Here is an 11,834-nt window from a genome sequence, read left to right as displayed (position 1 = left end):
TTTGTCATATGCACAGTTAGGAAACGTGTTTCCCTGTACAATGAAATTCTTACTTTGCCGTCCACATGAATGCCACAAAATACAAATAAAATATAAAGTAGATAAATAAATAACACAAAATCTAAGGCACTTTAAGCAGCAAATGCAGCAATATAATAATAATAAAAAAAGAATATAATAGAGAATGTATGCTGCATGGGAGCAGCATGTGCAGCAGTCAACAGTTATTGTGCAAACTGAGAATGTAAACAGTACATGACGTATTTCCTGGTAATAAACTCCTCAGCTGTTTAGGAGTCTGATGGCAGAGGGAGAGAAGTTTTTCAGTCTAGTGGTCCTGCATTTCACACTTCTGAACCTCCGGCCAGAGGGTAGGGAGGTGAACAGTCCGTGCTGGAGGTGTGTTGGATCTTTGAGGATGGAGGCAGCTTTCCTGCGCACCCTGCGGTGGTAAATGCTCTGCAGAGTGGGCAGTGGAGTCCTGGTGATGAGGTCTTACCGATGTTTCTAAAGCCATTGTACGTGATGACACATCTGTGAGAATTGTATGAAAGGTTTCATAAATTTTTTCTCTAATAGTTGTGATTTTATTTGTAAAGAAGCTCATGAAGTCATTGCTGCTGAGATGTAAGGGAATGTTAAGCTCAATGGTGTCAGCCTGGCTACAGTGCTGAAAAGAAACCTGGGGTTGTTCTTATTTTCCTCAATCAGTGATGAATAAAATGCGGTTCTGGCACTACAAAGGACTTTCTTATATGTTATTAAACTATCTTTCCAGGCTATGAAAAACTCTTCTGACTTAGTGGAGCGCCACCTCCTTTCTATTGTTCGTGATGCCTGCTTTAGGGAGCGGAGCTGCGAGCTGTACCACGGGGCTAGCCTCCTCTGTTTCACTGCCTTCTTTTTAGTCAGAACAACCTTTAAGATGTTTTAATTACAATGTTCAAGAAAAGCAATACAGAGCGCTGTGTTCCGTCTATCTGAAGCCCCTATCCACACTACAGAAGTATGGTTCACAGCCTCTTCAGGAAGCTGGAACCCCCAATCTCCTCACCCCAGAGAATTTATAATACAATCATGAATATGCAAAATGTTGGTTGATCTGACGTCATCCGTGTTGTCCTTCATCCTCGTTCCTTGGTTAGTTTGTTGACCTCGTTCTGACCCCTCATTTGGTGATCTTGTCGCCAGGCAGATTTGATCTGTGAAATTCTAAGAACAACATCCTGACCTTTCTATGTCCTAAGCACATAGGCAATTTTAGGGGCAGCACCTCTAGCTCATGTCTCATCTACCCTTGTGACAGGCAGCGTTGCTATGCAACCTGGCCTTGTTCCTGTTTGTGGTTTCCTGTCTGATTACTTACAGCCTACACATGTTCTGTTATTGTCAGCTCAAAGTCTCCTGCACTCTTAAAGACAAATTAAATGGTTAACTGAAAGGCAATTATAAAGCATATGATACTAAAATAAACATGTAAATATATTTGCTAATGCAGATTATGATGTTAATTATAGAAGGCTAGCATTTCCAATAATGTTGATAAATGTTGATAATATAAGACCAATCATAAAAGAACTTTTACCCACTGCTTACAACACTTTTGCAGACAGTTTAGTCATCTCAGTCTACTCCTGCGCTTGCGTCCTGTTTATCTGAGTCCCTGCACTTAGACACATACTCACACACAGCATTTCAAGTGCACAGGTCAAGCCATTACAAAGGTCAAGCTGATTAAACAATCTTTTAAGCAGTTTTGCAAATACATAACATAACACTATATTATTTTATCAAGAATTTCTTTCTACATTTCCTACTTTTGGCCTCTGCTACCAGACGCCAACTTACAAATACTCTGAGAGCTCCTTATCCGCCAGGCCTTCAGGATTCAGCAAGGCCTGAGATTGTAACCCCAGGAGTGCCATCTGTCTCTCTGAATATGCTGGGGGTTTCTCAACAGCAGTTGTAATTAACTTTATACACATACCTCGGATGCATGGTATGCAGCAACATCCACACAAAATCAAGAATCCTGTAATGGAGATCAAGGAAATCACATAAATCAAATTGAAATGTCACATTTGTTCCCTTGGTGTACTGCAACTCAAGGCTTCCTCCTTTTTTACACAGAAATCACTGCTTCTTTCCGCTGTTCTCTTATGTCTTTTCCTAGTTGTGTTAAGCAGTGTGGGCTGTGTTGAGTTCCCTGCCTCCAGGTGGTCGGTTCCCCATAAAATTCCCAACACAAGCACCAATCCTGTTATTGTTAAAATGAACATGAGCCGTCCGGCGGAACAGCCCCAAATCCTGTCACTGAACATCTTAGAAAGAATGAATGCAATGTAATATAAAATGCAAATAAACTCACAGCAAAGGAAAGCAAATCCTTCTAGATCCTGGACAATTTCACTCCTTGTACAGGTCAGCCATTGTGACCTGGAACTTTAAACTTTCACACCTAGTTCCAGAATCTGTATGTCCGCCAGCTGTACACAGGTGTTTCATCAAACAAAATCAACTCTCCTAGTCTAATCACCACCCAAGGATGTATACCATAATAATTTTCACTGCATCCTTCCCATCATGCTCTTATTGTGTCTAAATAATAAATGTTGTCTAGCTTCATCCTGCAAAAGTATGGGTGGGCCTGGATGTACAGCTGGAGGAGACTTCGAGCTATATTTTATACTCCACTTTTTACACCAGCTTACTGAACCATGGGGTGGGCCAGGTAACAGAAAATTCTCGTGCTCCTTATTATGAAAATGTAATCAATGTGTCCACTCTTTGGCACATATTCTATCAGAGTGTATCATGCAATCTGTTTAAGTTCTGTTCTTATCTGTTCCAATGTCCTCGAGGGTTCTGAAGCAGCAGCACACTGCGTCCAGTGATACTGCATGTCTCCTTTTCCCTCTAGTTTCACAGTATGTGATGCTCTCTCTGTCACTCGGTACAGTCCTGTCCATCGAGATTCTGACCACTTCCTTTTGATAACCTTCAGCAAGACCCACTCTGCAGTGTCGGGTGGGTTCTGGTTAACCTTTCCTTCTCCTCCTGTCACCTGTTTTGAGAAAGCTGACACAAGACACCTCACTTAATCATAGTAGGGTTTATAACTGATTTTCTCAACCCAGTCCCCCTTTAAGTCTAAGCCTGCCCCCGGTCCCGGGAACTGGTATCCTGTGTATAACTCAAATGGTGTAAACTTGGTGACAGTATTAACTGAGCTCCTAATAACCAATCAGAGCCATAGGCAGTGCATCTACCCAAGTTAACTTCGTGTCTGCACACATCTTTGCCAAATTCATTTTTATTTGCAGGTTCATTCGCTCTACTTTTCCCTGTGACTGTGGGTGATAGACAGTTCCAAACCTGTGTTTCAGTCCTAGTGCCTTCTCTACCTCTTCCAGGTCCTGGTTTTTAAAATGAGTCCCATTGTCTGACCTGATTTTCTTGGGGAACCCATGCACTGGTATGTACTGATTTATCAGGATTTTGATGACTGATTTTGCATGTTCCTTCTTAGTGGGAACAGCTTCCACCCATCTAGAGAATGAATCCACCACCACAAGTAAATACCTGTAACCTCTCACTCTATCATGTCTGTATAATCAATCACTATTTCCTATCCTGGCCCTGTGGGGAGTGGATGACACATCACTATGTGTGCAGTTCTTTGTAGTATTTTTGCTAGGCCTGCTGCATAACGGCTGCATGTTGTTTGTCTAGCCTCAATGGGATCTAGGATAACACTTTGAAAGGATCGGTTCTTGCTACCATGCTAACTCTGAGAGACGAGGCAGTCCAAGTAACTTCAAAACAGTGCTGATTTATTCAAAAGATCACAGGTAAAATTAACATTACATGCTCAGATATCTTCCACCTCCAACGTGCTCGCAGGCAGTTGTAAGATGAAAAGACCCTGAACTTCAATTGGCCTATACATTATAAAACCTCGGTTGGGCTAGCCCCATACTACACAGAAACGTCAACCGAGACGTCTCTGTTACCAGCTTTGCAGCTGGCTCTGACTGAACATAGGAACATTATAGCTAACTCTACAGTTTTACACATCATAATAATAATATTAAACACCCTGTCTGCTGACAGTCATCAACTCTTCTCTCTAGTTGTCCTTGACCAGATGTACCCTGCAGCAATTCATATGCAGGCCTTAGCATTTAACAGTCTAACTAAACATCCTCTCTCCACTAACATTTCTAATACATAAAGTATCTATCCAATATCTATCTGACTAAAAATATCTAACAACTTACATGGGTCAATACCTCTCTACTACCCCCTTTTTTCTGAAAGAGAACGCCATGCATTGCATGCGGTCTTTCAGAAACATCCAAAAAGAATGGAGTTTGATAGTTTGGAATGGCCAAGGAGGTGGCTTTGGCCAGTGCTGCTTTAAGATCTATGAAAGCCTTTTCAGCATCCATAGTACAATCTAGCCTAGCAGCTGGGTTTCTCATACCTTGTTCATTAACCATATGATGCAAGGGAGTTGTTAACCCTGCATAGTCTGGTACAAACTGCCTGCTGTAGCCTGTCAAACCCAGGAAGGACAGCATTTCTTTTACTGTGTTAGGCTGGGGATGATGCAAAATGGATGATCTATGTGAAGGAGAGATGTATTGTCCTTTACTGGACACTAGGTGGCCTAGGAAAAACACAACAGGTCTACAGCATTGCAATTTAGACTTGGATACTTTAAAACCTGCAGCATCCTAATGTTTGCAGGACAAGTTGTGTGGCATGCAGACAGGTGCGTGTGTCTGGTGATGCTTTGAGGATGCCGTCCACATACTGAACTAATACAGTTCCCTCTGGCAACTCAACATCTTGAAGTATTGTGCGCAGGGCCTGGTTGAACAACCCTGGCGATAATATGAATCCTTGTGGGAGGCGTGTGTATTGCAGTTGCTTGTCTCTGTATGTGAATGACAAGATGGGTCTCAAGTCCTCTGCAAGAGAGATACAGAAAAATGCATTCGCCAAATCAATGCAGGTAAAATACTTATGTTCTGGCGTGAGAGTTGACAGGGCCGTGTATGGATTAGGTACAGAAATTGGAGGGGTGGTCACTAGCCTGTTTATGCATCGCAAGTCATGTACCATTCTGTATTTTCCACTGTCTGCCTTAAGGACAGGGAGAATAGGAGTGTTCCAGGCAGAGTGTGAAGGTTCTAACACTCCTGCTTCTAACAGGCCCTGTATAGTAGCTGAGATGCCCTCGTCTGCCTCAGGCTTGTGCCTGTACTGAGATTGCCAAATAAGGCTATCTACCTCGGTCTGAAATGTGATGGGAGGGATTTTGAGATAATAACCAACATCAGTAGCGCCCTGTGACCACAGGGTAGAGGGCAGGGAGTTTAACATGGTTTCAGTGTCTGGGTGATCTGTTCTTTCCCTGCCATGGTCTCTGGAAATGCACTGATGTTCCAGAGTGATAACATCAGTTGTGTGATGCATGATTTTATAGGAGAGAGAGGAAGCAGAATATTTTAGTGCTGGTATTTGTGTGTCAACCCAATCAGTAACAGCTCTCAGCCTTTTTACCATGGGACCGAGATCCTTAGCCTGATGGTTAGCATGAATAAGAAGTGTGACATGAGGTTCTGCAGTGTCAGCCATTTTATACCACTGAAACTGATCTGATGCTAACTGTACAAAAGCTGCCACACCTTCTGGTCCTATTAGTAACTCAGGAGAAGAGATGTGCCACGTGGTGTCTGCAACCTGCTCCTGAAATGCTTCCTGATATAAAGTTTTGGTCTCTATCATAGTGCAGAGTAAAATGGAAAGGGTCAGGGGGCTCCACACAGGCCTGGAACAAGCTTAGCCAGGTTTTCCACTGTTGGAAAAGTGCACATATGCCCCGTTGTTCGGGAGTGGCTGGCTCCAACACACCCCAGTAGATATCTGCCCACTGATCTTGTGCTGGATCTGTGCTGGGGGCCAACCACAGCTGGTGCCTGTCCGAGGGACCGGAAGAACTGTTCAAAACATGACCATTTGGGAAGGTGACTTGCAACCCATCTGTACTACAATGCACCACAGCTCCACACTAGACAAGATTGTTTCTCCCCATTAGGTTGACTGGACAATTCACTGAGGCCCAGTATTTATGTTCAAAACATTGGCCGGCCACTTCTGTCATAAGTGGTCTGGTGAATGGCATATTTTCTGGTCTCCCAGAGAACCCCACAACAGGAACCTTTTCGTTGGACAACTGTTCAGCTGGTACAGGCTTATTCAGAGTCGAGTATCGAGCCCCCGTATCAACAACAAAAGGCAGTTCCTCTTTATTTACAGTCAGGGTCAAGTAGGGGTCTGCCAAACCTACTGGCCCTGGGGTTCCTGGTTCCCATCAGGCGCAGTGGAGATATTGTCCATCAGCTGGTGCAGCTCCAGGATTGGGAGCTAGGTGTGGAGGCCCCTGAGGTTGTGGTCGCGGATGTGTGTTCCAACCACCAGGGTGGTAGAGGCCAGCCCCTCCCTGTCCGTCAGGACAGTTTCTTGCCTAATGTCCTACTTGCCCACAAAGGTGGAACATATCGCTTCTTCCTGGTCTGCCCGCCCAGGGTCTATTAGAGCCCTGACCCATACCACACGACCCAGGACCGCAACTAGGCTCATATTGGGCTCCCCGGTTCTGAGGGGGTGGTCCAGCCATTTGAGGCTGGAGAGGCTGTGGTCCAACTGCTGGAGTTACAGGCTGCTGGACAAGCTGTTGTGTTTTACTGGCCTTTTTCTGATCATTTACCTTATTTCTAGCCTCCTGTAATTGCATTTTAGTGAGCTGATTCTTTAAATCATTGAGCTCAGACTGCTTCTCTCCCTCTTTCTTCTGCTGTCCCGTTAAGTGATGGACCAAGTGCCCCTCCCATTTGGTGTTATCCGCACTGGGGAGATCCGGGTTTTCGTCCATCTTTTCTCTAACCACAGTTGGCACACATGCCAGAATTGCTCTTCTGTACATGATTTGCTGTCTCATCTGCCCCTGGATGCACCCCTGTAGATTCTGTCCACTCCTCCTTACACATTTCAATAAACTGAGTGGGACCTTCATCTGGCTTCATTTTACATGACATCTGTTGTATTTTACTTTTGGGCAAAGGCCATTTCTGCCACATGGCCCTGCCTATGACTGTAGAGCTTTCAACAAAAGACCATTTGTGCATCTAGCCATCAAAGCCCTGAAATCTCCCATTGCCAGAGTGTGACCTGCTGTTAACACACTGAGTTTACGCAGCCAGTTTGCTCCTCCCTCTGCCAGAGGAGGAAGCCATTCTACTAAGGTGTTGGTGTCTGTGAAGTTAAACGGTTTATATTGAAGTCCCACTGGGGTGTGTAACAGGGGTAACTGTAATGTTTTTCCCTCTTTGCGGGGCCTCAGGTTATACCGCACAGTCTTCTGTGACAGATCTGGTCTGGGCTCCACCTCCTCTTCCCCCTCACTTCCTTCCTCATCAGTCTCCTCTTGTTTGCCTGTCTTCATTGCCTTCTTACAGAAATCCTCTGCAGCATCTATAAAACTCAATATTTCTTCCTCATAGTCATTAATTTCCTGTTTTCTTTCTTAATTCCTTGAATTTTTTCTCACTATCCTTTTGATTACGCCACCTCTTCCTTTGGTCAAGAAAAGGGTCCTCTGAGCAGGGTTTGCAGGTGCATTCTGGGGGATGTGGAGTAAGCTTCATCCCTTTCTTTTCCTTTTCTGCCTCGGACCTATGGTGCTGTGTGGTCCCTGTCCTTCCCTGAGACCCTGTTTCCTGAACGTCAAACACTCCCGTCATTTCTCCTTTTATTTCTACCATTGGTAGTTGGAACTGTGGTGGATCTACATGCAGTGGGGGAATTACAGGATATAATGAGGGTGCTAAAAGAGTTAGGTTGCTTTCTTTATCTTTGTTTTCTAGGGTTGTGTCTCCCCTCTGCTTTTTCTTTGCTATTTTAAGATTAGTCAAAACCGTAATGCCTGCCATTGTCATGTTATGTAATAAGGCACTTTGATCAGCAGCAGTCTGCATCTCAGTCTTTCTCTTCCTTTTCACCAGCCAGCTGTCTCTCCTCTCTCTCTACATTACTCAGCAACTGCACCAACTTCCCCTTTTTCTCGTCTCCTGGGATTCTACCATCTTTCTGCAACTTTCTGAAAAATGTTTCATATTCTATTCTTTTCTGTTTTTCTGACTCTTTCATACCACTTTCAAGTTGTGTTTTAATGTCATTCCACCATTCTCCAATACTTTCTTCCTCCTGTAACTCATTTCTACCCACTTCTTTGCCAAACCCTCCCTCCATTATTCCACAATACAAGGTCAAAAATACAAGTTCTTTTTAATATATGTTCCCCTTGATTCCGCGTGTGAATGGTTCCGTCGACCAACTTGAAAGATCTACGAGACAGGCTTCTAGACCAAACAATTTTGGTCCGGTCTCGTACTGGGGGTTAATTCCCAATCTTATCAAGTCTTTTAATTCACACTCAAAAATCAAGCTACAGTCTTATGCAAAAGTTTAGGCACCCCTTGATAAATAACAGATTTTGGTGATTTTTTATTTGAACAGATGTTAACACAGTTTCTCTTGGAAATGGAAAAAATGTACAATATTTTCTGCAAACAGTGATGCATAGTTACTTCTTATGCCATAAATTGAACAAAAATAAAAAATAAAAACATTATTATGGCATGGTGCAAAAGTTTGGGCACCCTACACAATCAGTACTTAGTAACACCTCCTCTGGCAGATATCACAGCTTGCAAACGCTTTTCATAGCCAGCTAAAAGTCTTTCAATTCTTGTACTTGGGATCTTCTCCCATTCTTCCTTGCAAAAGGCTTCTAGTTCTGTAATATTCTTTGGTCGTCTTGCATGCACAGCTCTTTTAAGATCTACCCACAAATTTTCAATGATGTTTAAATCAGGGGACTGTGATGGCCATTCCAAAACCTTCAGCCTGCGTCTCTTGAGGTATTCCATAGTGGATTTCGAGGTATGTTTAGGATCATTGTCCTGTTGTAGAAGCCATCCTCTTTTCAGCTTCAGCTTTTTTACAGATGGTGTGATGTTTGCTTCCAGAATTTGCTGGTATTTAGTGGAATCCATTCTTCCCTCCACCCGTGCAATGTTTCCTGTGCCACTGGCTGGAACACAACCCCCGAGCATGATAGATCCACCCCCATGCTTAATAGTTGGCAAGGTGTTCTTTTCATGAAATGCTGCTCCTTTTTTTCTCCAAACATGCCTTTGCTGATTGTGTCCAAAGAGTTCTATTTTAACTTCATCAGTCCACAGCACTTGTTTCCAAAACGCATCGGGCTTCTGTAGATGTCCTGTTGCATACTTCAGACGTTGGATTTTATGATGGGGACGCAGATAAGGTTTTCTTCTGCTGACTCTTCCATGAAGGCCTTGTCTGTGCAAGCATCGCTGCACAGTGGAACGGTGCACCACCACTCCTGAGTCTGCTAAATCTTCCTGCAGGTTTTTTGCAGTCAAATGGGGGTTTTGATTTGTCTTTCTGACCAGCATACGAGCAGTTCTGTTCGAGAGTTTTCTTGGTCTTCCAGATCTCATCTTGACCTCCACAGTTCCCCTGATCTGCCATCTCTTAATTACATTTCTTACTGTGGAAACTGCAAGCTGACAACGCTTTGCTATCTTCTTGTAGCCTTCTCCTGCATTGTGGGCGTCAATAACTTTCATTTTCAGGGTCTTACACAGCTGCTTAGAGGAACCCATGGTTGCTGGGTGTCCACAAGTGTGTGCACAAGGTTTGAAGAGTCAAAGTATTTGTACAGCTTTGAAATTGGCATTTACCAATGACAGCTGTTGCTGTGCATCAGATCTAACGAGCTGATTAAGGTCTGATACCTTGTGAGAGACTTTGAGACTCTGGAACTCTTAGGGTGCCCAAACTTTTGCACTATGCCATAATAATGTTTTTATTTTTTATTTTTGTTCAATTTATGGCATAAGAAGTAACTATGCATCACTGTTTGCAGAAAATATTGTGCATTTTTTCCATTTCCAAGAGAAACTGTGTTAACATCTGTTCAAATAAAAAATCACCAAAATCTGTTATTTATCAAGGGGTGCCTAAACTTTTGCATAAGACTGTACACCACCCCTGTGTGTTGTGTACAGAACAGGAGAGAACAGGATCGTGTGTCCTTTAAATTGTCTGTCTCCAGGAAACCGCCCACAATGTATGAAAAATAAAAATAGTAAAACACAAGGTACACAATTTAAGTGACATCGCTAAGATTTAAGGGTTTAAAGATGACAGGATTCGATTTTCTTTTGGAATATTTTTCTTTCAGTACCTTCTCTGTCAAGCGTAACACCCCCTCATGGAAAGAACATTAAATAAACTTAATTAAATTTTCAAAATAAATTTGTATAAAGCATTCATTTTTCGCTTAGCTGCCTTCAAAGCGTGGTGTTACCTCTGACCCCAGAGAATTTTGGGTGTGAATCTTTCTGCTCCTTCACTGAACTGGATTACCAACTGTCCTGTGAGGGGTGGAACAAACCAACTCTGATATCTTGATGTAACAAACAGTTCCTGAGCTGGTAAAATATGTTTTATTGTTGGTGTGACATATCCTTCATGCTATGAAAGAGAAAATGGGACGTTTGGTTATGGTGAATAAAAAAATGCAGGCTGCAGAGTTTCCATGGAATGACTGAAGAGCTGCCATCTCACACTTCTTACGTTAGCTTTCTGTAGGTACGTGTGTCGGATTCACACTGACTTACCTTCTGCACTCTGGTGTGACTGCATTTGAAATGTAAGACATTTAGTGGGAAAATCTAAGTGCATCCCGACCAACATCTCCCTGTGAGCCGCTAGAGAACAACACCACACTTCTCGCTAACAGTTCATTGTGATAACTTCTTGATTATTGTTGGATACAATAAGACGGAGCTGACCCCGTTAAGATCATCAAGGGTCACTGTTTAGAAAATCTACCACGTAACAACGTTTTCCTTAAAATCTCAAGCTCTGCTACTGGTGGTGACTTCTGGTTTGCGACCTTACTTTGATCGGGAGGTTAACACGTCTGTTATTTTGGGTTTTTGTGGAAGACCTGGGTTTCTACGGGTAGCGTGGCCTGAAGGTAGCTGACTGAATTCATTATAAGAAGCACGGGGGTAACAGTCCATCGCTTCCTGCTTTGGCAATCCCTCAAAACTTTAGATACTCGGCTTTTTTTCTCAGTGGCAGTTTCTCTCTCTCTCTCTCTAACTTTGCCCAAACAAATTCTAAAATTTAACACACAACATTACACACCTGCCGTTGTCTCCTGAAAAATTGCAGCCAAAGAAATTCCCGGGGCGGAGAAGTCACCGCTGGTCAGGCTTTAATCCGCAACGACAGCGTCCTGTGCGTCAGAGCCGTCGGCCAGGACGCACTGTCCGGATCAGCTGCGCAGTGTCGCCTCCTATCTCCATGGGACTGACTTTAGTCTGGTGTGTGTGACTTTCTGTTGCTCATGCTGTGGGGATGCAAATCTCTTGACACAGTTACACTATGGGGACTCCACGACTTTATGGAGACAAAAGGGCAGCAGAGTGATGACTTGGTCTAAGGTTAGGGTGGCCCAGGTAGTGGGTATGGTCAGGGTTAGGGTAAGTCTACAGGTATGTGCCAAAAAATTAGAATATCGAGGGAAAGTCCATTTATTTCAATAATTTGTTTCAAAAAGTGAAACTTGTATGTTATATTAGTTCACTACACACAAAGTGAAATATTTCAAGCCTTTATTTGTTTCAATTTTGATGATTATGGATTAAAGACAAAAAAAACCC

Source organism: Monopterus albus, unplaced genomic scaffold, assembly GCF_001952655.1.
Source record: "Monopterus albus unplaced genomic scaffold, M_albus_1.0 scaffold442.1, whole genome shotgun sequence".
Lineage (NCBI taxonomy): Eukaryota > Metazoa > Chordata > Actinopteri > Synbranchiformes > Synbranchidae > Monopterus > Monopterus albus.
Note: the sequence above shows the minus strand (reverse complement) of the source record.